General features: G+C 34.0%; 1 protein-coding gene across 1 annotated transcript in view; it reads left to right on the top strand.

Annotated features, from left to right (window-relative positions):
• The first annotated feature begins 7,627 nt into the window (after window positions 1-7,627).
• The window catches only part of LOC101896863 (uncharacterized), an 86,542-nt gene continuing 69,794 nt past the window's right edge, over window positions 7,628-24,375 (top strand). The window contains exon 1 of the mRNA XM_005177432.4: window positions 7,628-7,825. The gene's annotated coding sequence lies outside the window, so the exon portion shown is untranslated. The remainder of the gene's footprint in view (window positions 7,826-24,375) is intronic.

Genomic DNA, 24,375 nt, shown 5'->3' with positions numbered 1-24,375 from the left:
CAAAACGGAAGTTAGCATGGGGCTAGAGCTTAGTGCTGGCCAGAAACCTTCCAATTTTGATGGTCATCGGGTAATATTAAGTGGGTGAAACAGACCATAAGATTTGTGTAAAATAAAAGTCAAATTTTCCATTAAACCGCGAATATTTTTAATCCCAGTGAAATCACAAATAAAAGAACAGGTCAATTCTGATCATTACGTAGCTGCCGATAGTAAATATATCGGTTATATATAGCGAAATATATACAATGTGTATATACAAAGGAAGGGGATGTTAGTTAGAATGCTTATATCTCAAGAATGGCTGTACCGATTTTGACTCAGAAGGGCTAGGCCTATTGTTTTCAAAGATGTCCGCAATATATTAGGGTGTTGAAATCGACCAACAACTTAAAATTTTCCTGATTTTGCAGCCGTTATAAAGGTCACAAATAGAAACCAAAGGACACGCAATCTCGCATAAAGTTAGAGTTAGGACAGCGGGTACAATGTACCACTAATTTTGTGTGAAAAAATACCAGCATTACTTACAGGCGATATCCGAAACACACAAAAGGCGAATTTCTGGCTTTTTTATGCTGATTTCGTTGACGAATATAGCCAAATATCGTAGACAAGCAAATTATATAGATGAGCCTAAATTTGGAGATACAGAGGGGCTTCTTTCTTTTGGGGATGATTGCAAAATAATTAGGAGCGAATTAACCAAAAACTGAAATGTTTTTCCGATCACACAATTGAAGCCAATCGACACGCCTGCGAAGAGAGTTAAGGACTGGGAAGAATTCTAGAATTGTGGATGACCATTAGATTATATTAAGCTGTAAAATGGACCACAACAACTTACAACATGACGGAGTGGGTAAATGTTGGTCAAATTTCCCTAGTCAAAATCCTAATTTAAAAAGCGAAGTCTTCCAATATGGATTTGGACATAAGGGGGCTTCTAACATATTGTAGTGTTGTAGGGTATAATATAGTCGGCCCCGCTCGACTATAGCCTTTTCTTACATATTTTTGTTTTTTGTCATAGGCTGTAGTACCCATTACAAGTTCAAATACCAAATTTGAAAAATTTGAATAATGTTGCTAATATCGCTAATAATAGTTCCGGATATTGGGATGTACCATTATATGGGGGACATACGAAAACGTGAACCTACATACGAATTTTTTTGTCATAGGCTGTAGTACTCATTACCAACTTTAAAGATGAAATTTGTTAAAATTCCGGTGAGTAATGTCTTACAAATCATAAAAATACCGGGTATTGGGAGAGGGGTTATACGAAGACGTGGACCTGCATACAAACATTTTTGTCATAGACTGTAGTACCCATTATGAACCTCAAATAAGAAATTTGAAATAATTCCGGTAAATACTGTCGCTAAAATCATGAAAATACCGAATATCGTTCACTTTATATGGGAGATATACGAAAACGTGGATCGACGGGGACCATTTACGAACTTAACCTGCCTACTAGTAAACTATGAATGTAACATTTTAGAATTCTATCTCAATCTGTGATTACAACAGACAGACATAGCTAGATTGTCGTCCGCTGAACCAGAATATATATACTTTGTTGGGTGTATTATAGATATTTCGAGGAGTTACAAACGGAATGACAAAGTTAATATACCCTCCATAGAATGATGGAGGGTATAAAAAGAAACGCAAGGTCAAATGACGTGCCGTTTTTTTTTTTTTTGTTTTGCCCTGCACTATATAAAACAAGTAGGGGCAGCCTATAGCCGTGCAGGGCCGACCTTGTAATATCCCACAACACTACAATATTTTGGAATACCCCTTATGTCCAAATCCTTTTTGGAAGATTTCGTTTTTGAAATGATGTCATAGATTTTACCCTTAGCTTTCTGACTGGGGGCATTTGCCCAATATTTACGCACTCCGTCGTTTTGTTAGGTATTCAAAAAAATTTTCACATGAAAGTTGTGCTCCATTTTACACCTAAATATAATCCAATGGTCATTCAAAATGCTAGACTTCATACTGTCCTAAATCTCTTCTCATGAAAAAATCCGTGTCGATTGGTTTTCAATTGTGTATCCAATTTTGACAGATATTACATATATGGTAGACCGTACAACCGTAAAATGGATGAAGTTCGATAAAATTTGTCAGAGAGAATTTGTATCTGATGTCCGGTATCAAATATCCTTGTTGTAGAGTGCATATTACGCATGTGAGGGACGTTAACACAAAATCGGATGAAATATGGCTATATCCATATCTGAATCGATTTTCACCAAAATTTGAAGTACTTGCTTCTGGGCTGAATTCCGTCGGAAGTGCAAAAACTCAGTCTATTTGGGCTGATATTAGCCACTTGGTGCAAAATAAACCTGATATCGGATAAAGATATATATCGGAGATATATCTAAATCTGACCCGATCTTGATCAAATTTGGCAAAGATATTTCTGCGCTGTATTTGATATCTGGTACCAAATATCATTGTTGTGGAGTGCATATTACGCATGTCAGGGACTTAAAACCAAAAATTTGATGAAGCTATATCTGATCCGATGTTTTCCAAATTCGATTTATTTGCTTCTAGACTAAATTCGATGGGATGTACCAAAATGCAGGTCATTTTGAGTGATATTCTCCATTTGGTGCACAATTAAACCGAAATAGGTTGAAGATATATATTGGATCTATATCTAAATGTCAACCGATTCTAATAAATTTCAATAGGGTTTGTCCTTGGGCCAGACAAATCGTACATGGAAAATGTCATCTGAATCAGATAATAAATGTGACCAGCATTTTGTTCACAAAAATATAGGGACAGACGAACGGACGGACTGGGATGTACAAATCGACTCAGAAAGTGATTCTATGAAGATCCTAAAAATTATCTATGGGTCTATCTCGCTAAATTCCTAATGTTACAAATATATAATACCACAAAGATATAATACCCGTAGGGTATAAAAACACATTGAAAATTTTGAGTGGAGTTGCCAGTATATATCGGTTATTCCCTGCACTAGCGGCCCAAACGGAAATATATTTCGAAACTTTTTTGTAGCCGTTAATTGGTGCAGCTCGTAGCAAATTCACATCTCCAACTAAATTTTGTCAAAAAAAGTAAACATTTCGAGGGAGACATTTTGATTTAATGTTTAATCAATTTCAACTTTTATTGTCATTTTTTATTGCCATAAAAATTATTACGAATTTCTTTTCTTTACTAATACTAGTCATAATCATTTTGTCTTACTTCTTCACTTACAACTTATTGCTAATTAGGCTATTCCAATACATTGTTACTCCTTTTATAGATATTATTATAGTCTTTCTATCTCTTTACCTTATACAACAATACACAACAAAAACTACAAAAAATAAAACTGATTCTCCCCAGAGAACATTTCTAGTACAAACATCGGCAAAAACAGCAAATTATTTCATATATGGCATTTCATATTGCACATATATAGTAGTAATTTATTTAAATTATTAATCTCGACAGAAGCAGCAACACCAACAACACGTGTATGCACGTCATTGGAACGAAACTTGTAATCACACAATGCAAAAATGTACACTAATAGAAAGGTTCAAAGATGCCGATGATGGTGTCTGAATGTACGGGCAGTACAACAACCACACCAACAAAATCTGACTGAAGTAAAATATATTTGTACAATTAAATAAAATGCCCTCACTACCTAGTATTTTCCATAATGTGGGCATAAAAGTAGACTACGTATGTGAGCTGTAGAGGCAGGCAGCAGGAACAGAAAACAAAAGCAGTGGAAAGCATTGGAAGAAAACATAGAACATAGTTAAACAATTAGAAATGTATGATTAAATAGGTTTTCAATTGCATGAGTAACACGTCAACACTATTATTTGAGGTAGACAGACGGACAGACGGACAGACAGACACCACCTCTGGACATGGCAACAAACTTTCAACAATTGTAGAACATAAATTACACAGCGTTTTGAGTTTTAAGGTAAATTGGTAAACAAACTGGGTGTATTAGTCGTTTGGTTGATGTAGTAGTTAAGAGAGTAGTTCCACAAATCACAAACCTGTGTTGACAAATGTCATGTAACGTGAGGAGTATGGCACACGCATACATTTTCAGAATCTGGAGACCCATACAAGTGTTTTGAAAGGAAATTTGTAATAAGTCACAACATTTCGAAACTGTATTATTTTGCGCTACATATATTTATACCCTCCACCTTGGAAAGGAGGGTATATTAACTTTGTCATTCCGTTTGTAACATCCTTAAATATTCGTCGTAGACCGCATAAAGTATATATATTCATAATCAGCATAAAATTATAAGATGTCTGTCTGTCTGTCTGTTGAAATCACGATACAGCCTACATTATTTGACGTAGAGCGCCAAAATTTAGCAGAGCAATTTGTATTGTGTATAGGATGGTTGGTATTGAAAATGAGATATATCAGTCCACGTTCTGGTATAGTCCCCATTAACGGTACCTCCCGATATTCGGTATTTTGATAATTTATGCCACATTTTTTCACGTATTTGTCTGAAAATTGGTATTTGTAGGTCATAACGGGTCCCTGAGCGTGTGGCAAAACATTGTATGTATAGGTTCACGTTGTGGTATAGCCCCCATATAAAGGTACCTCCCGATATTCGGTATTTTAATTGATTTGCCACATTTTTCCACGGATTTGTCTAAAAATTGGTATTTTGATGATTTTTGCTAAATTTTTTCACGGATTTGTCTGTAACAAAGTCAAATATATATATATATATATATATATATATATATATATATATATATATATATATATATATATATATATATATATATATATATATATATATATATATATCTATATATATAAATGACCTGTAATTTGATACATCCTACCGAATTCAATATAGAAGCAATTAATTAAAATTTGGAGAAAATCGATTCAGATATAGCTATAATGCCCATATATATGTTTCATCCGATGTGGAGTTTTAAGTCCCTCACTAATATGCACTTCAGAAGAATGATATTTGGCACCGGACACCAGATACTGCTCGAAAACACCTCTGTCAAATTCCATCGAGATCGGTTCAGATTAGGATATAGCTCGTATATATAGCTTTTTCCGATATCAGGCTAATTGTGAACCAAATGGCTAATATAAGCCCAAAACTGTAACAAAGTCAAATGCCAAAAATTTACATTTTTTTTAATTTTATTGAATGAAAGCACAAATTGTCGGAAATAGCATCAAATTTTAGAATAAGTTTAGATTTGTTCGAATTGGTCACGAATTATGGCCTTCAAACCGCCAATGAAACCTTTACACCCTGCACGAATGTTGCTCTGCGGTATTTTGGCCCATTCCCGGCGAAGCTCTTGTTTGAGGTGATAGACACTTTGGTATTTTTTAGTGCCAACCTTGCTTTAAAAAATACTCCAGACACAATAGTCCAACGAATCCGGTATCCGGAGGTTTTTGGTGGCCATTGTGCGCTAAAAATGAAGCACGGAACCTCATTTTGTAACCATACTTGGGTGGCGCGTGCTGAGTGCGATAGTGCTGAGTCCTGTTGGAATGTCCAAGGTCTGCGGCCAAAAGGATTGCTTGCCCAAGGCTTTAATACACCCTCCAGAATATTTTTGCAATAATATTCGGCATTTATTTGATACGAGGGTCGATTTATACGAGCGGAGAGCGAACATCGGCTGTTATGTCGGCCCACACCATCATCATGGCTTGAGTTCTGGTGGCCAACCGAAGGTGTACATAATAAGCCGTCACTGGAATAATTTTAACAGCTTTCGGACGAGTGGCTTAGAAATGAAAGCAGTCTGAATTTTTTAATTCGACGATTTGTGGTAGATGTTTCAGAGGGAGAAGGGCACAACAGGAAGAAGTAGTCTGATATTTCTAACCATTTTCGAGCTTGATCTAAGTTTGACAAAAAAAATATTAGGACCAAATTGGATCCCCGCCAGATAGATATTTTGGTAGTATCGAATGATATATCCGCTGTGGGTATTATAATGATTGATAAACACAAAATTACATGATAATGTGATTTGTCATTGAAAAGTCTAACTATAGCCTCTGTTTAAAAAATGCTTTCGGTTTGGTATTTCAAACTACAAATTCTGGCATTTCAATTCAAAAATATTAGTTCGTGGATTTGGATATTTCTTCTATTTCCAAATTATTTGGAATATTTTTGGTTTAATTTGTTAGTTTAGTTCCTATAGAATATGTTTTGGCATTATCTGAACAAATATTATACATTGAAACTACACGCCTCCAACTTTTAATGTATTTCTAATATCAAAATTATTTTCCTATTAAATATCAAAATTTTGATATCTACATTCCAATGTAATTATAAAATATATTCATTCAGTTCAACAGTTATCTAAACCAAAAATTTAAAAAGAAAAAATGAAAAAAAAACACGATGGTCCAAAGTAAAATTCCGTAAAAAGCATTTGTGCCTTGAATAAACCACCATCATGGCCAACGAACCACACAACATTAGACCAAAACTGAAGAAGTAGAGAGATTCAAAGCCACATTTCCATGGAACCCTGACACAGACTTTATGGCGCGCTCTTTTTCATAGTTTCTCTTTTCTGCTCTCTCTCTCTCTCTCTTGCACTCTCTACTCTTGAGTGTTTTCTTTTCAGGTGTTTTAATGAATGAAATGAAAGATGATTTGCCGTTGGCCACAATTGTTTGGCCAACAAACAATTGTTTGGCATAGCTTTCCCCATTCCCCCGGCCAATGGTGTTGTGGATGAGAGTGTGAGCTGTGGTTAATGTACGCTGGTATGCTTTCTACTGCGATGAGAGTTTTCAAAGACCCCAACCCAACAGTGGTGGATTGTTGAAGCTGTTGCTGCTGGCTGGCTGGCTGGCTTATGCTGCTTGCCGTCTTGGCTATCTGGGGCCGATTTCTTCTTTCACTGGCTTAGTTGTTGTAAAGAGTTATGTTTGGCATTCATAAGCATTGCCATTGTCAAGGTGATCGCACAGTCAACGCGCATGATTGCAAGAGGCAGCAACTACAATAGCACCACCACCAACAACTAACTCTCTAACTAAAGCAACTACAGCAGCATTGCGGCAGACATCTGTAACAATAGCGGCATCTTCAATTTAAAGCCGTAAGCAGTTTTGAGCAATTTTTTTGTAACTGCTGCTTCTGCTGCTGCAAAAAAGAGCACAGAGCGTAAGCGCGAGAAAAAAGTCTTTCTTCTTTCTTTCTGTTTTCGGAACGGCGGGGACTGTGCTGGTCCAAAGTAAAATACTGCAGTCTTATATAACGACATTGAGTCGGGAAGAATACTTTAGTTATTCGGTCACCTTTCTACGGTCAAGTTCGCTTTCCTTCCCAAAAAAAAATCAACAATTTTTTTTGTGGTTCAATATTGTATTTTCTTCAGCACAAAAAAGGAGACCCATTATAACAATTGAGTTTGCAGAGTATTTAAAAGCAGCCAAAAAAATTTTTTTGTGGATAATTCGTTGTACTCATCGAAGAAATCAAACAGGAATTGTATCCTCAGAAACAAAAATGCAGTGAAAAAGAATTTAAATACCAAACATTGTTGCAGTATTAAAAAAAAAAACATCAAATAATACTAAATAAGTGCAACTTTGTAAAAAGAACATATAAAACAAAACATAAATTCTGAAACATTTCTCATATGGTGCTTGAAAGGATATTTCGCCAACAATTAAAGTGAAATAAATTATTAACAATAAAAGAAAAACTCTGGATTATCAGCAGCCGCAACCAAGTGAAAAAATTGGAAGAATTTTCGAAAAGTGAGTGTTTTAAAAACTAAATATTTAATTATATAAAAAAGAAAATGGCCTTGCATGTTGAACTTAAAAAAAGGATTAAAAATTCCTATCCGGATAACAGTATTAAATGATGCAGAATTATGTGAACATTTAATAAGCAGTAGGAGTTGCTGAAAATTTACGCTGACTTAAAAAAATATGCATTTCCAAGGACTACAAATTATAAATTGATAAAAATTCAACATTCAGAATATTAGCTTGAAATCAAGCATTATTAAACAGTGTAGTTTTATATAAGTTTATTCCTACATCTATTTGTCGAGAAGGTGTTATAAGGATCAATTCCAAAGGACATCACATGTGAAAGCTTTATTGGTGGCTCAATTGGCACCAAAATCCCTCTAATTCACTGGCTACAAATTTTTAGTAATCAAGTGAAAAATATAAAAATTTAAAAAAAAAATCAAGGATTTTTTAAAAATACAGATGTATTTTTTAGAAAAACATAAAAATAGCAGTGAAAAATTTGATTTGCAGTGGTTTGAGATTTCCAACTTTCTCAGGATTCTGCTGAAGTCCGAATTTTCGTTAAATTTAAATAATTTGAAATATTTACTGTAATACCCATCTGGAATATACACTTCTTTATTGTTTACAAGATAAGCAAAAAAAAAAATTAGGTAAAAATCGAAGAATTCCAGAAAAAAAGAAATAGTATTTGGTATAAAGCTTTGGTTCTACATATAATTTTCAAGAAATATATCATGGTACTGGATTATGTCCCTAATATTCCAATATCAAAAATATCTTTAAACAAGGAAATAATTTTTCAATAATCCAATTCCTAGCAAAAGTGACAATTTCCAGTCCTTACATGAAAGGTACAGAACAAATCAAATTTGTGGAGCGGACCCACCTCTCAGAAATTTAAAAAAATATTTTTCATTACTCTTTCGAAATGTTTCTAGTGCAAAGATTCTTACAAACAAAAAAAAAAAAAAAAAAAAAAAAAAAAAAAAAAAACTTCTTGAGAAATATTGAGTTATATTGAGAAATTGAGTTATATTTTCTAAAAGCTAATCTCTAGCATTCTTTGAACATAGGCCCTTTAAAAGGTCAACCTCTATTTCTGGTGCAAAAAATCTGCGGACAATCAAATCCCTCTTCTAGAAGCTAGAATTTTTTTTTCCATTTAAGCATCTCTTACTTTGGTTTGAGATAGGAAATAAAATAAAAATGCAGTATGCCTTTGTTGAATAAAAAAAATATAAAAGCTTGCCTCAATATGTTTCTGTTTGAGCCTTGACCAACTTCTTAAGTTTTTAACAAAAATGGAAACCCTTACGGTTTTTCTTTGTGCCGAGATTTAGGTGGGCATTTATAGTAGAGTGAGAGTTCCACCGAGGTTAAGTGTTCTTTTGCACTTGGGTGTAGGAGATGTACAGTTCACTTCGCTATTCCTGACACTGAAACCATGTTGATAATTTTGAACTGCCTTGAGGGATCCATATGACCCATGGTTCATTTCATTTAATTGACTGGGTCATGGATTTGAAAATACCTTTTGAATTTTAATCGAAACAAAAATTATTTTTTCTAAACAAAAAATTCACTTTTTTTAATTAGAATTTGATGTGAATTTCCGAAAATAGCAGTGAATGACCTTAACATATGACAAGAAAATGCTCACGAAAAAATCGGTAAAATTCCTAAAACTTAAAACAGTGGAGATCATAAGATGTTACCTGAAAAACGGGAAGATATTTCGTAACAACTTCACACAGAAATTTTTCCAAATAAAATGTTGGTGTTGGCGATTTTTTTAAAGGCATGCCTAAATAATTTAGTGGCCTAATTTGAACTAGAACTTTGGTGATATAAAAACAATAGTTTGTCAATATCTTAAATAACTCAGATTCTAATTAAGCCCTAACATATAAAAAGAATATCCTTATGAAAAATTGCCTGAAAAACGGGAAGATATTTCGTAAGCATTTTAAAGGGAAATTTTTCTTTCAAATAAATGTATGGTGCTTGTGTCTTAAGTCTTTTGTTTCTTTCTATAGCAATGGTCGAGAAGGAACTTTCATATTTCCCCAAAATTTATATTTTTATAGCACGTGGTGCTTGTAACTTTTGTATTTGGTTTCCATCAAGAAAAAAGGTCAAAGTCTGCCACATAGGATTATAAAATTCTTTAGATGGTCTCAAAGAGCGTATTTCTGTATTGCTATCGGTAAAATTTTAGAGTACACTTTTAAGCACTTTACCCTTTACATGAAACAGAAAATACTGTAAAAAGTGATTTTTTAGTATTGTTTTTCGTACCAAAGACCCTGCATATTATTTAAATCTTAAATTTCGTAATAAGTTTGAGTTCCACATTTGGCAAATTTAGTCAAAGTCTTTTTCCCCTCAGATAAATGTAAGGGTTCTCATTTTAAGTTGTTATATGCCTTTAAATGTATAACAAAACTCATTTCAAAGTGTATATTTTTACGTTTTGCTGTCATGGCGAATATCATGCGGTGTTTTTGCCCTAAGTCTTTTGTTCTTTTCATCCATGTCGAACACTTGCGATTTATTTTTTTCAAAGTCAGTTATTTAAGGTAGTTAAGTTCTTAGAAGTTTCCAATAGCCCACAAGTATATTTGTATATTCTTGTTCAAAATTCAAGTCATAATAATTAAGGTCTTGATATGCCCCAGAATAAAGATTTGTCTGTACGAGTAGAATTTCCACTTTTATTTATTTATTTTTATCTTCATATTTCTTTATTTTTTCGGTAAAGAATGTAGATACAAACCACCCACTCTCCTTCCTATAAGTTTCAACATAGGTTAAGAGACTTTCTCGGTATATTTATTCTATGTGTATTAGTCACGATTTACATCAATATTTTTACCATTTCCCCACTGAAAATTATCATTTTTTTGACCAAAAATCCTTAAGATTTGAAAGAAAATATTTTATTGTAGCGATTTCCTCTTAAAAAAAGTTAACATTTCTGTAAATTTGAAAACATTACAAATATTTTCAATTTACAGCATATTTGTCTTTTTTTGGCATTCCACGTTCTTACAAACCAGACAACCGAAAGTGAGTCATTTCTTGATATATCAAATAATCCTTTTCATAAAAAGTCCCTTAGCTATTATCCCACCATTTTGTTCGCTTAACTCCTTAATTTCTATTTTTATTAATATTTTTTATTTATATTTTATAAAGTTCGAAAAAAAATTTCACCCTGCAAAAAAAAATTTTCACACCGCCTTTAAGAGCATGACCAATAAACTGTTGTTTGTTTTCTTTAATTTTCCCCCCTTTTTTAGCTTCGCAAAGCAAGTGAAAATTTGTTTACAATTATTACATTTATTTTTTCTTTGGTCGGAGCAATGATAATGTCTGAGAAAATTAAACATTACGAAAAAAATATATATAACAGGTTTTATTAGTTGTTGCACTTAAAAATGTTATTGCCATGCCATAAGGAAAAACATTATTTTTACTACATTTAATTATCTACATATAAAAAAATGGCAAGAAAGTTAGACTAAAGAAAAAAACAAACAAAAATAAAAAACGTAGAGTTCATAAAGGTTATGAAAATTATGATGGGCAATAAGAGAAATGTTTTCTTTACATAACACTGCAATAATCAACAAAATAAAGATATTTTTATACATGAAGTCATATGGGAGGAAATTAAAATTAACAGAAATAATATAAAAAAAAACATATTTGATTTTTTTTTTTGCCAGAAGGAAATTTTGGGGCGATAATTGCACATACACGGTGCGATAAAAAAACTGCAACAAAGTCAAATGCTATCATTTTTACATTGTTTTTTAATTTTATTTAATGAAAGCAAAAAATGTCGGAAATAGCATCAAATTTTAGAATAAGTTTAGCTTTGTTCGAAGTGGTCACCTGTGGCACGAATTATGGCCTTCAAACGGCCAATGAAACCGCCAAACGCAGTTGAATGTTGCTCTGCGGTATTTTGGCCCATTCCCTTCGAAGCGCTTGCTTGAGGTGATCGACACTTTGGTATTTTTTAGTGCCAACCTTGCTTTTCAAAATACTCCAGACACAATATTCCAACGGATTGGTATCCGGAGATTTTGGTGGCCATTGTGCGCTGGAAATGAAGCAAGGAACCTCATTTTGTGCTGAGTCTTGTTGGAATGTCCAAGGTCTGCGGCCAAAATGTTTGCGTGCCCAAGGCTTTAATACACCCTTCAGAATATTTTCGCCATAATATTCGGCATTTCGCCTGTTGCGGTGTAAGTTCTTGCACTTTTTGTAATTTCAATGACTTTATCCCGAGCTCATTTCTTAATATTTGCCGAATGGAAAAATGCCCAGCTCACGAGCAATTTTTCGGCCACGGCGTTGTGGGTTTCGATCAAGTCGTTTCGTTAATTTTCGAACCATTTTTGCGGATGTTGCTGTTTTCTTCCGTCCACATCCTTGACGTCTGGCTACGCTACCAGTAACTTGTGGTTTTCCAGCCAAATATAAAGAAATCACGCCATCACGCTTGAATTCCATCACGAATATCTTTTTGTTTCCCGAAAATTCTCACCAAAATGTACGCTTGTAAACAATATAATGAGCTGTCACTGGAATAATTTTAACGGCTGTCGGCTTAGAAATGACAGCAGTAGCAGTCTCAGCCGGTATGTACCCTATTTCGGAAACAGCTTCAAAAAACTTGTTGTAAATTCTTTGAAAAATATAACAATCGATTTTTTTTTTGTACTTCGGTTGGCTTCATGCAGATTTTTGTGTAGTTGTGGGCTACCTTTTTTTCAATATATTTACTATTAAATTTAGTGAATATTTTAGTTATCTATCATGCCAAAAAAATGCAGTGTTAACCAGGAAAATTTAAATCTGATTGAATTTCGTCCATTGACCAATTGACAGTTTTCGACTGCAAATTTATTTCCAAAATTAAAGAAAAATAAGTTCTGGCTTGGGGAAAAATGAAATTCAATGATTTTAAAACTAATAACAATTACTTCATATTAATAACATATTTCAATGTCCATTTTATGTTGAACAGAATCAGCTTGAAAACAAGTTTCTGCCAACAAGTCAGAACATCCTTTAACTTTCAAGTGCTGTCACATCAATAAATCAACCATCTAAACCGGTAGTTTCTGTGCTGTCAATTTAATTCATTTTGAGTTAACAGCGCAATTACATCATTTTCAACAAGTCGAGTAATAAATTATGTGATTTCATAATAAATTGCGAACTTAAAAACGCCATAAAATTTGTCTGCTACAACAAGCATCCCAAAACTCAACACTCTGTTCTTTAGAAAAAGTATAGAGCAAAAAATCGGGAGGCAAAAAAAAAAAAAACATAAATACTCTCACAACTTATCGGCAACATAGGTATTCATGGAAAAATCTATAACATTTTCTGGATAGAACAAAAATCTTGAAGAACGACAAATTGTTGTCTGATACTCTCAAGGAAATTATGCTTTCATGGCCAGTATTGGCCATTGAGCAACAAAAAAAGAATTTTGCCATAAATATTTTTGTTTAAGTAAACCAACATAAATCTTATCACTTCAATAGGAGTGTATGTTTGACTGTGTGTATGTATGTTAGGTTCCTCCATTCTCTGCTCCGTGTTACGTATTTAACTATTGTTGTAACAACAATATTTTTAATACATCGTGTCGTCGTCTAGCCGCTGTTGTGTTAAATGTTGTGCAACTTCTGGTTGCACATTTTATTCATTCTATCTATCAGAGAGTAACAAAAAAAAACAACGTTTATTATTGTTCACCAAGGTACAATGCAAACACAATAAATAACACTCGAGTTTTGTTAGATGAAAACAGAATCAACACGGACCAAGAACGTAGCTAGATAGCTAGAAAAACGGCAAAGGAACTCCAAACTAAGACTCAAGGTATTATTGTCGTCAGTGCACACAATGCTGCTAGATAGACTTTATGAATTGCTTTGTTTGATCCATGGCAGTTGAAAATCAATGGTGTATGCCGGAATCATGGGAAGGGGTGGAGGGGACGGGGAAAGAAGAAATCGAATCAAATTATATGGCAATTGTATAGCATACAATCACGTGCCACCAGCACTTCCTGCAAAATGTCTCTTCACTTTTTCTCGAAAGATGCTAGTAGTTTGGTTATGTTTTACTTTTCCTCTTAAGATTCCTAACAAACACACACACACACAACAAAGTGAAGAATATTAGATAAGGTAAAAATGTAAAAGGGGTTAACAGCCAAAGTTTGAAAATTAATACAAAAAAATATAAAAAAGGTGGCATATGAAGATAAAAACAAAAAATAAATTATTAAGAAAATTTTAGATAAGATTATTAAAAAAAATAAATACATAAATAAATTAATAAAAATAAAATATCTAAATAAATAACCAAGATAATGAATAAAATAATAAACAAATATTATAACCATATACTCACACGAAGAAAGATCAAGGGGACCCTTTTTGCAGTAATTCTTCTGAAAAACAAAAATAACAAATAAAACAAAAATAACAAAAATATTTAATTTATTTATATATAAATGTATGATATTTTGATTAAAAATTATATGTCTTTTTTTTTTTAAATATGACCAAATGTAAATTAGAAAAGATGAAAAGCTAATTAAACTAAAGACTTAAGGCACAAACTCAAAAATGTCTGTTCAGATAAAAAACTATGGATAAAGACCCTTTTCGATATTTTGTTTTAGAAATGTCAATACTATCGGTCAATTAAATTAACATGAAACGGACCATGCTTTTGTCTCATTACAGCGGTTAGCATCAGCATTGGAGAACCAGTTATGCTCCCCGAATAGGTTAATTAATATAAACGATATAAGGATGTAAAAATTGTGTTTGAACACTTCAGAATTGCCGCCATTAGAGAACTCTTGAGTTCTATCAGTTTTTTTCTCTCAAAGAAATTCCGACATATTTTTTTCCAATATGAACCATTAAGGAGAGGTCAAAAGTCAAGCAGGGCTGACTATATGATACCCTACACCACTATATGTATTTAGTAGAACTCCCTTATTTAAATGAGCATCATAGCATTAGAGTAGTCAGAAATCGGGAATCATATCAACTCTGAATCGATTTTAAATAAATTTGAAGGAGGCTTTTGCAGATCTAGTACCATGACTTCGATAAGGATTATATTAAAAGATATTTGTTGGAGCAGTAGATATACCGAACCGAGTTTCACCAAGTGATAAAATTCGGTTGAATATCAAAAAAAAAAAAAAAAAAAATCTATTCAATTTGGGCTGATATAACATATGTGGTAGACAACAACCGTAACTTCGGATGAAGATGTCTATCGAAGGTATACAAAAATCTGCACCAATTTCGATAAAATTTGGCAGAGGTATTTTGGAATTGTAGCTGATGTCCGGTATAAAATATAATTGTTGTGGAGTGTATATTACGCATATGGGAGCCATAGCTATATATCTGAACCGATTTTCCCCAAAATTTGAAGCACTTGCTTTTAGGCTGAATACCGTCGGAAGGAAAAGAAAATTTAGTCCATTTGGGCTAATAGTAGCCATTTGGTGCACAATAAACCTGAAATCGGATAAAGGTATATATGGAAGCTACATCATTATCTGAGCCGCTCTTGATATAATTTGGCAGAGGTATTTCTGATACCAAACGTCATTCTTGTGGGGTGCATATTACGAATATGGGGGACTTAAACACCAAATCGGATGAAACCTATATGTGGGACCTATAACTATATCTGAACCGAATTTCTCCGAATTCGATGTACTTGCTTCTAGATTGAATTCGGTCGGATGTGGCAAAATTATGACAAAAAAATTATGGATTATAGAAATCATACATGATCCTTAGGAGGACAAGCTAGTCATATAGACACTTCAATCATTAGTAGGAATCCATCCAAATCAAATTGCTTTTCTCTTTCCCAAATCCCCTAAAAGGCAAACAAACAAAAGTCTTAAGAAACAAACTTAAATAACCGGGAAGAAATCGGTGAAAATATTACAACAGAATATTTTTAATAATTATTTATTTAATTATTAATTTCTTTGCGAAAATCAAACAGATTTGTTAAAAAAAATTGAAAGTAGTTTCCTAACTCTGATTTTTAATATGGAAAATTCCTTGTCCCGTAGTCCTAGGATGCAATCATAAGACTTCTTAATTGTAAAATTTTGAAAATTTTCCATTTAAAGTCTAGAGGTCTATCTTTAAATTCTAAATCTTTACCCTTTTTGCATTTTATCCCAGCATCATTCCAGAATCTCCGGGTGCCCACCTGAATATTTTACGACAATCAAAGTTAAGACTGATATAATTTTCATTGCAAATGTGTTTGAAGAACATTTTTTCTCTCTTTTCTGACTGAGAGCATTCACGTCATCAACACATCATGTTTGGTGAAATGTTGTAGTGATTTGTTGCTACATTTCAATGTGCGGATGGCTCTGAACATTGGCAATGTGTTGTTACATCAACTATTACCAAGTTAACCATGTGTCATGGTTTGCTGGCATAAAGACATAAAACAAGCATTTACAAGCTATAAAATGAAAAACAGCAACAACAACAACTGGCAAACAAGAAGTAGCTACCATCATCAAGTGCATCATGGTGACTATGAAATGCTTGCAACACTTTTAAAGCAATTATAAGAAATTAAAGAAATTCCAAGGCCCAGAGAGTCACCTTAGCAACAACAACAACAATAATAGAAAGATACAACTGACTTTAGATCAATAAGTCTTGAGATAAACGTTGGCACTTTAAACCAAGTGTCAATTCTTTGTTTTATTCTTCTCTTTTTTGTATTTTAGAAAAATGAAAAAAAAAAGGATTTATTTAACAATTGTTAATAGAACATAATTCTACCCAACCCAGATACAAGCCCATCATGTCACCAGCTGTCAAGTTGGGCAAAAGAACAGAACAGCCTAACAAAAAACAACGACTACAATGACGTAAAAAATACCTTAGAGGCATACAGAAAGAAATTTCCGCAAGAAAATAAAAAAAAATATCTATAGAAGATTGCCATAGTTTGAGAGACAATGTAAACTGGATTACTTTGCTCTGGCCCACGGCACTGCTACTTTTTTACGGTAGTTCGGACCAAATTACTCATATTGCTTGTCATTGCTGGCTAAACCCAGTCATGGCCAATAACCAACAATTATTTTATGAGTTATTAATCAATGGCTATTAAACTTCATAAATTGACGTGAGGAGAATCTCCAGTTGCGTTTTTGCAAAACTATGATTTTTTTCTGAAATTCCCGGCAACTGAAGTGAAATGATTTTAATTGTGGTCTTGTTTGGTTTGCGTTTTTCGTAAATATATGGTCCAGCAAAATGAAAACAAACTCGTTCGAAACAAATACCCTATAATTAAGTTAAATTATAAATCAAAGATACCAAAACATGGCCAGAAATCCCCCACCAAAAAAAAGTGCTTAATGAGGTTAACCAGAAGGTTTTAGCATGAAATGGGGTTAAAGTTGTTGTACTCTAAAGTGAATGTTGGGATAAAATAGGTTAGTTGGCATAGAAAGTTGTGGGTTTATTTCCGTTCCTGAAATATAAATCTAAATTATGTTTCTTAAATATTTTGGGATTAAGAATTTCTATTAAAAGGAGATTAAAATTTAATTTGTGATTTGGGTTAATATTTATCAAACGGATTTTTACCAAAAGAAAAAAAATCACCAAAAATCCTTGGGTGGTCACGAAAATGAAATCGAAAATGGAATTAAAAAGGAACAAGAATTTTGTGGTGAAATTACCAACATGTAAATAAACAACTAAAGATCAAGGTGCCATCAAATCAAACGCATTACGAAAGCCTCAAGACACGAACAGCCTTCAGCTATGGGTAAAACATACTCGGCATTCAAAAGTTAACATACAAACGCCATAATTTTTACATTTTTTTTTTAAATTTATTGAAAGAAAGCACAAAGTGTCGGAAATAGAATTCGAATTGGTCACCTTTGGCACGAATTATGGCCTTCAAACGGCCAATGAAACCATCACACCCTGCCCCCTGTTCTGTGGTATTTTGGCCCATTCCCGGCGAAGCTCTTGCTTGAGGTGATCGACACTTTGGTATTTTTTAGTGCCAACTTTGCTTTCCAAAATACTCCAAACACAAATGTCAAATGGATTAGTATCCGGAGATTTTGGTGGCCATTGTGCATTGGAAATAAAGCGAGGAACCCCATTTTGTAACCATTCTTGGGTGGCGCGTGCTGAGTCCTGTTGGAATACACCCTCCAGAATATTTTCGCGATAATATTCCGATGCCACGGTCGATTAATACGAGCGGAGAGCGACCATCGGCTGTTATGGCGGCCCACACCATTAACATCGCCGGCGCTTGAGTTCTGGTGACCAACCGTAGGTGCACATTTTTAGCTGATCTCTTTGGCAAGTAAACACGATCATTTTGTTTGTTTACAAACTGCTAGGTAACGAATTTTTACTCATCGGAGAAAACCAAATTCTGCAGTTCACTACTGTCGGCCAAGCGAAGAAACTCTTTTGCTCTTTTGAGTCTATATTCTTTCTGTTGCGGTGTAAGTTCTTGCACTTTTTGGAATTTCAATGGATTTACCACGAGCTAATTTTTCAATATTTGCCTAATGGAATATTGCGATAAGTTCAGCTCACGAGCCATTTTCGGCCACTGCGACGTGGCTGTTCAGCATTTTCGGCCAAGCGAAACAACTGTTTTGCTCTTTTGAGTCTATATTCTTTCTGTTGCGGTGTAAGTTCTTGCACTTTTTGGAATTTCAATGGATTTACCCCGAGCTAATTTTTCAATATTGCGATATGTTCAGCTCACGAGCCATTTTCGGCCACTGCGACGTGGGTTTCGATCATGTCGCTTCTTTACTTTTCGAACCATTTCTGCTGATGTTGCTGTTTTCTTCCGTCCACTTCCTTGACGTCGGGCTGTGCTACCAGTATCACGGTAACGAGCGATGGTGCAAGACATAAAAGATTTATTCATATTTAAAGTGCTGGAGTGCTCTAACGATAGCCGCTTGTGGTTTTCCAGCCAAAGAAATCACACTATCACGCTTGAATTCCATCACGAATATCCTTTTTTTCTGGAAAATTCTCACTGAAATGCCTTTGTACGCTTGTAAACAATATAATGAGACGTGACTGGATTAATTTAAACAGCTGTCGGACAAGTGGCTTAGAAATGACAGCAGTCTGAATTTGGTTGCAGTTTTTTTTTATCTCACCCTGTATTTATTGAATTTGGTTCCACTCCTCCCCCTGTACTTACTAATTTTCAGTTTTTCTAAAAGTTTCGTTCCCAACCAGTTTGTTGATAAATTCTATTACAAAAAAATAAACAATGTATCTATAATCCTTATATTACGGAACTTCCACCTTTTGGAGATTTCGTGGAAAGCTGCTGATTTATTTAAGAATCACATGCCTGAAGGTATCATAGTTTTTATTTGTTCTTCTTTCTTTCGGCAAACCCAGATTGACCAATTTAAGCCATGAAATAATTCGAAATATTCTTAAGCTTCAAAAATTTATACGTTTTTCTTTTCTTTCCAATGGTAAAAAACACTAATAGCTTGGTCTACTAAATATTATGGCCTCTGTTATAATTACCAATGGTGTCCAATATACAGAACACAATTCTAATGATGTGGACAAAGTCTTGACGCACAGAAGACCAAGAAAAAACCTCTATTCAAGACAATAACAATTAACTTTTAATGCTAATCTGTCGACGAGATAGACAACTCAGTTAATCGACAAATCGGTGCAAGAACAACATCAGCGGCAGAACATACTGGAGACGGTCATAACTCAGGCGGACGAAATAATTAGCCTTAAGAATAGCTAAGAACAAAAACAAAGTAGTTAAGGCATCAAGGCAAATATTTATGAAGATGGAAGTTAAATTAAACAAATGGTCAGTGAGCAATAGAGCGGTGGCAAGGGGGGAGGTAAATCAACAAAATAGCGGTGCAGGTCTTTTAAGAACTGGGTCAGTTGGCTAATGTGGTTCTGTCTTGTTCTTGTAACTGAGACTATTTTCTATGAGTCGGTCATGGATTGAGATGATTTTTTGTTTTCGTCTGGCAAAGGAAAACCTTAAAACAACCCAGGGAACAATTAAAAAACATGGTTGTTTTCTTTTCTTCTTTTATTGTTTTTGTTTCTTTTTTTTGTTGGTAGATTTTTTAAATAGCCACCGTTAGCAGTGTTCAAGCATTTGTGCACAGAGAGAGTTTATATTTCAAAAAAAAAGAAGTGTAATTATATAGAAGTAATTATTGCATGGACAAACAAACAGACAGACCGCCAACAAACGGCACGCACAGTTGCCCACTTGTTTCAAAGTTTTGTAGGTTAAAAGATCAACTCACAAAAAACAAAAACTCCATTGACGTTTGTTCGAAATCCCGGTTTTTATTACAAATTAAAGTCAAGGCATACACAGCGAGAGAGAAAAAGCCCGGAAAGGTCACCGCTGTGAAAATGATCAGTAAACAGTAAAAATCACATAAAAATTTTATTGTATGGTGGTCTAACCGAAGAAGATGAAGAAAACAAAATAAAAACATGACTGAATTATAATAAATAAAACAACAGTTAACTTTTCTGTCTTTTTGACTTGACGGACTTGTCCCCGCGTCTTTTGTTTTTGATTTACTTTGAATTTATGCGTTTTGAAGCTAAGCGGACTCCGCTTGGTATCTGTCCACAATTATATGGTCATAAAAAAGCCAAACAAAACAGTTGATGATAATCGCCATCACGTAGATTGTTTTAAGAGTGAGAGTTTTCCATAAAGACACCAGACAAAAAAGAAGAGTAAACTGATACCCCTTTGGGCCATGATAATAGCAATAATCATAACGGTAGTAATGATGATCATGGCTCGACTTTTTTTCCCAACTTGGAGATATTTATTTCCTCTCAAACAAAAAGAAATTACAACACTTGAAATGAAGCTGTCTATCAATAAAATAACTGAAGTTTTTTTTAAATATTTTTTTATGGAAAATAATTTGTGTGGCTCTACCTGGCTTTAATAGCCCATCCCCCTCCCACTGTTTAACATTTCTATCTTGCAAAATGGATGAATGAATGTGTGAATGATTTGTACGTTGTTGTTGCTGCTGCTGTTTTCGGTTTATGGCCATATCAAAAAACAATTTACATGAGCTCGCTTGCCAAAGTTGGTAGCAAATCTTATTTATTGCCTCCATGAGTTGTACTTAAGTTTATTTTCATTGAAGCTGGTCAAGTGTTTGGCTTAAGGGGGTACTTGTTGTGTGTGCCTGTTTCTTTTTTGCTCTTCAACATTTAATTAAGCAAATTATTGCCAAACAAATATGGTAGTGAATTTTGTGTGAAACACTTACCTGGCCAAGAAGATTGGTGTCAATTTCATTTTCAAATTAATGATGATAATAACGTGCGAAAGTGAAGAGCTGTTTAGTCCGAAGGCAATAAAAAAATTAAGTGGAAGCAATATTTTTCTCATATTTCTCATAGGCTGGAGTATTGAAAGCTAAGATATTAGATATCCTCTATAAATTCTTGAAATCATTGGAAATGCATTTGGGGCATGATATAAATTTAATGGAATTTTTACTGTATTGTTTGTCAAAATGGGAAGGAAATTAATTTTCTGGATAAAATAAGTGGAATATGGGAATCCAAATGAATATAGAATCCTTTTTATATAAAAGGGTCTTTTTTAAATTTACCAATCTGAAAGGGATTTGATGTATTGAAAATCGGTCATGTACGTCCACGTTTTGGCATAGCCACCATATAATGGTACCGTCTATCCGTCTGTGGAAATCACTCTAGCTTTCAAACGTTTAGCACCCTATGGAAATCACTCTAGCATCCGAACGAAATGAAGTAGGTTTAAAAAAATATATTCAAATGTTTATTATGTCTGCAGGACTTTTGGAATTGAAAATGAGCCATCTAGGTCCTAGTTTTGATATAGCCCCCACATAATGGTACCCCCCTATTTTCGGTATTTTGATAATTTAAGCGAGATTATTTACCGGAATTGTTTCAAATTTGGTATTTGAAGTTCGCAATGAATATTACAGCCTATGAGAGAAATTTGTTCGTACAGGTCCACGTCTTTGTATAGCTCCCATATAACGGCACCTCCCGAAATTCGGTATTTTGATGATTTTAGCGAAATTATTCACCGGAATTGTTTCAAATTTGGTATTTGAAGTTCGCAATGGATATTACAACCTATGACAGAAAATTGTCTGTGCAAGTCGTCGTGCTCGTATAGCCCCCATATGACGGCACCTCCCGATATTCGGTATTTTGATGAATTTAGTGACATTATCCACCGGAATTGTTTCAAATTCGGTACTTGAAGTTCGTAATGGATACTACAGCCTATGACAGAAAATTGTCTGTGCAGGTCCACGCCTTCGTATAGCCTCCATATAACGACAACTCCCGATATTCGGTATTTTGATGATTATGGCGACATTATCCACCGGAATTGGGTACTTGAAGTTTATTATGGCTATTACAGCCTATGACATAAAATTGTCTGTGCACATCGCCATATAGACTCTAATATAAAGGCTACATTCAGTATTTTTATGATTTTCACAGAATTTTTAACGGATTTTATTTATTTTTGAAAATTGCCGAATTCGTTCAAAAAAAAAATTATACATTTCCTCATAGAAGGGCTTTAAGTCTTCTTAAAGTTGAAACACTTCTAATCCCCATTCATGCACTCCTTAAACATCTCAAAATTTGGTTTTAATTTGGTTAGAGAATTTAAAAAAAAAAACACTACCGTACTCTTAAATGTAGATTTAAGTTCAAGGCTTAAATACATCACTTGATCTTTAATGGAATGCAAAATTGGTCTTATTTTTTATTTAATTTCAAATTCGACTCATTTTCCAAAACTGATCCCCAAAATATTTTAATTTTTTTCTTAAGTTGTTGAGATTCTTTTCAAATTGACAAAAAATAGCAAACATTGCGTTTCTCACGCACTTGATATGTTTGTGATTGAAGTACTTATTTTGTAGTCAAAGCCAATTAGGAAAATTGCAAAATCTTGGCACTTTTATCAATTATTTTTGTAAGGGGGCAAAATTATTACGCCAAGCCAAAATAATGAGCATCGGAACAGAAATACCTTAGGTCTGGACATTCTTTGCGTGTTTGTGTCTTAAGTCTTTCGTTTTCTGCTTACATACCAACCAACCAAACACATCACAGCATGGCATGTATGTGGTCATAAATTTTCCTTTTGCCACCATAAATAAATAAAAGCAAACAGTAACAGTGGCCAAAAAGTGCAAAAGGCCAATGAAAACGAAAAGCCACCTTATCGTTTCATTTAGACTTCAAGACGACCTCGAAAACAAAAAATGGTGACCAATTGCACTGATGAAATATGTCTTTGAGAAGAAATGGGAAAATGGAAAACAGAACATGATATGTCACATGCAATAAATATGAGTTTACTGCCGAACATGAAAGGCCATTTCTCTTTCATTTGACCGCAATGACCACCAGAAAGCCAGCCATAAAACAACAAGAATGTCAGCAAAAAAATGACTAGCCTAGGCATGACCAGGCCAAGCAATTTGGCAGAGGAAATAAAACATTTACACAAACAAAATTCCAATTTAATATTAGCCAAAAGCCTTGAGCAAATGCAGAATGGAGGGATGGGGTTTTTGCACTTGAGGTTATTGCATTTCTTGGGAGATTATCTTTACTTTAAGCGGAGAGAAAAAACACCAGGAGGATGTGTTCAATTTCAAATGACCGTAATGGCAGCTAAATACTTTGAACAAACCAATCTGCCATTTGGCTTTCACAGGAGAAATTTTGTAGTTTATTGTTTTTTTTTTTTTGTATTTTTTTCGCTTTTTTTTTGCTGCAGCAGAAGAATATCCGATACGACAAACAAACAAGCAATATATTATTATATTTTATCAATTATCAACATCTTTCAGGCTACTCTTTTCCACCATTTCAATAATGTCATTGATCGTTTTTTTTTCTTTCCTGCTACGAACTAAGACAATACCAACAAGCGCGAAAAAGATCGTTAGAAATTTATTCAAATTAATTTTCAAGTTCAAGTGCCAGCATCTTTGTAACAAAAATGCAAAAAAAAAAAACAAATTCACATTGGCCAGGCCATATTTAAAGTAAAGTGCAAGGAGTGGGGAGACCATGTGAATCATGATAGAAAATTCCTTATGGCAGACAAGGCAGCAAAAGAAAGTTCAAGAAAAGTCCACAAAAAAACAACAAACTTCCCCACCATCAGTAATGTCGATTTTTCCTCTACTTGTTTTTTTCTGCTGCTGTCTGCCTGCCTGAACTTAACAACCGAAAATTGTTAAATATTTATCTCAATCCAGTGAATATGTATACATTTATTTAAAGGCAACTAACCGCCACCGCCACTACCTCTGGCTATGGCCAACGAAAAACATCCTTTGGTTATAATGGGATATGTAT

This window comes from Musca domestica, unplaced genomic scaffold (genome assembly GCF_030504385.1).
Source record: "Musca domestica strain aabys unplaced genomic scaffold, Musca_domestica.polishedcontigs.V.1.1 1, whole genome shotgun sequence".
Taxonomy (NCBI): domain Eukaryota; kingdom Metazoa; phylum Arthropoda; class Insecta; order Diptera; family Muscidae; genus Musca; species Musca domestica.
Note: the sequence above shows the minus strand (reverse complement) of the source record. Positions and strands in the feature narration are given on the sequence as shown.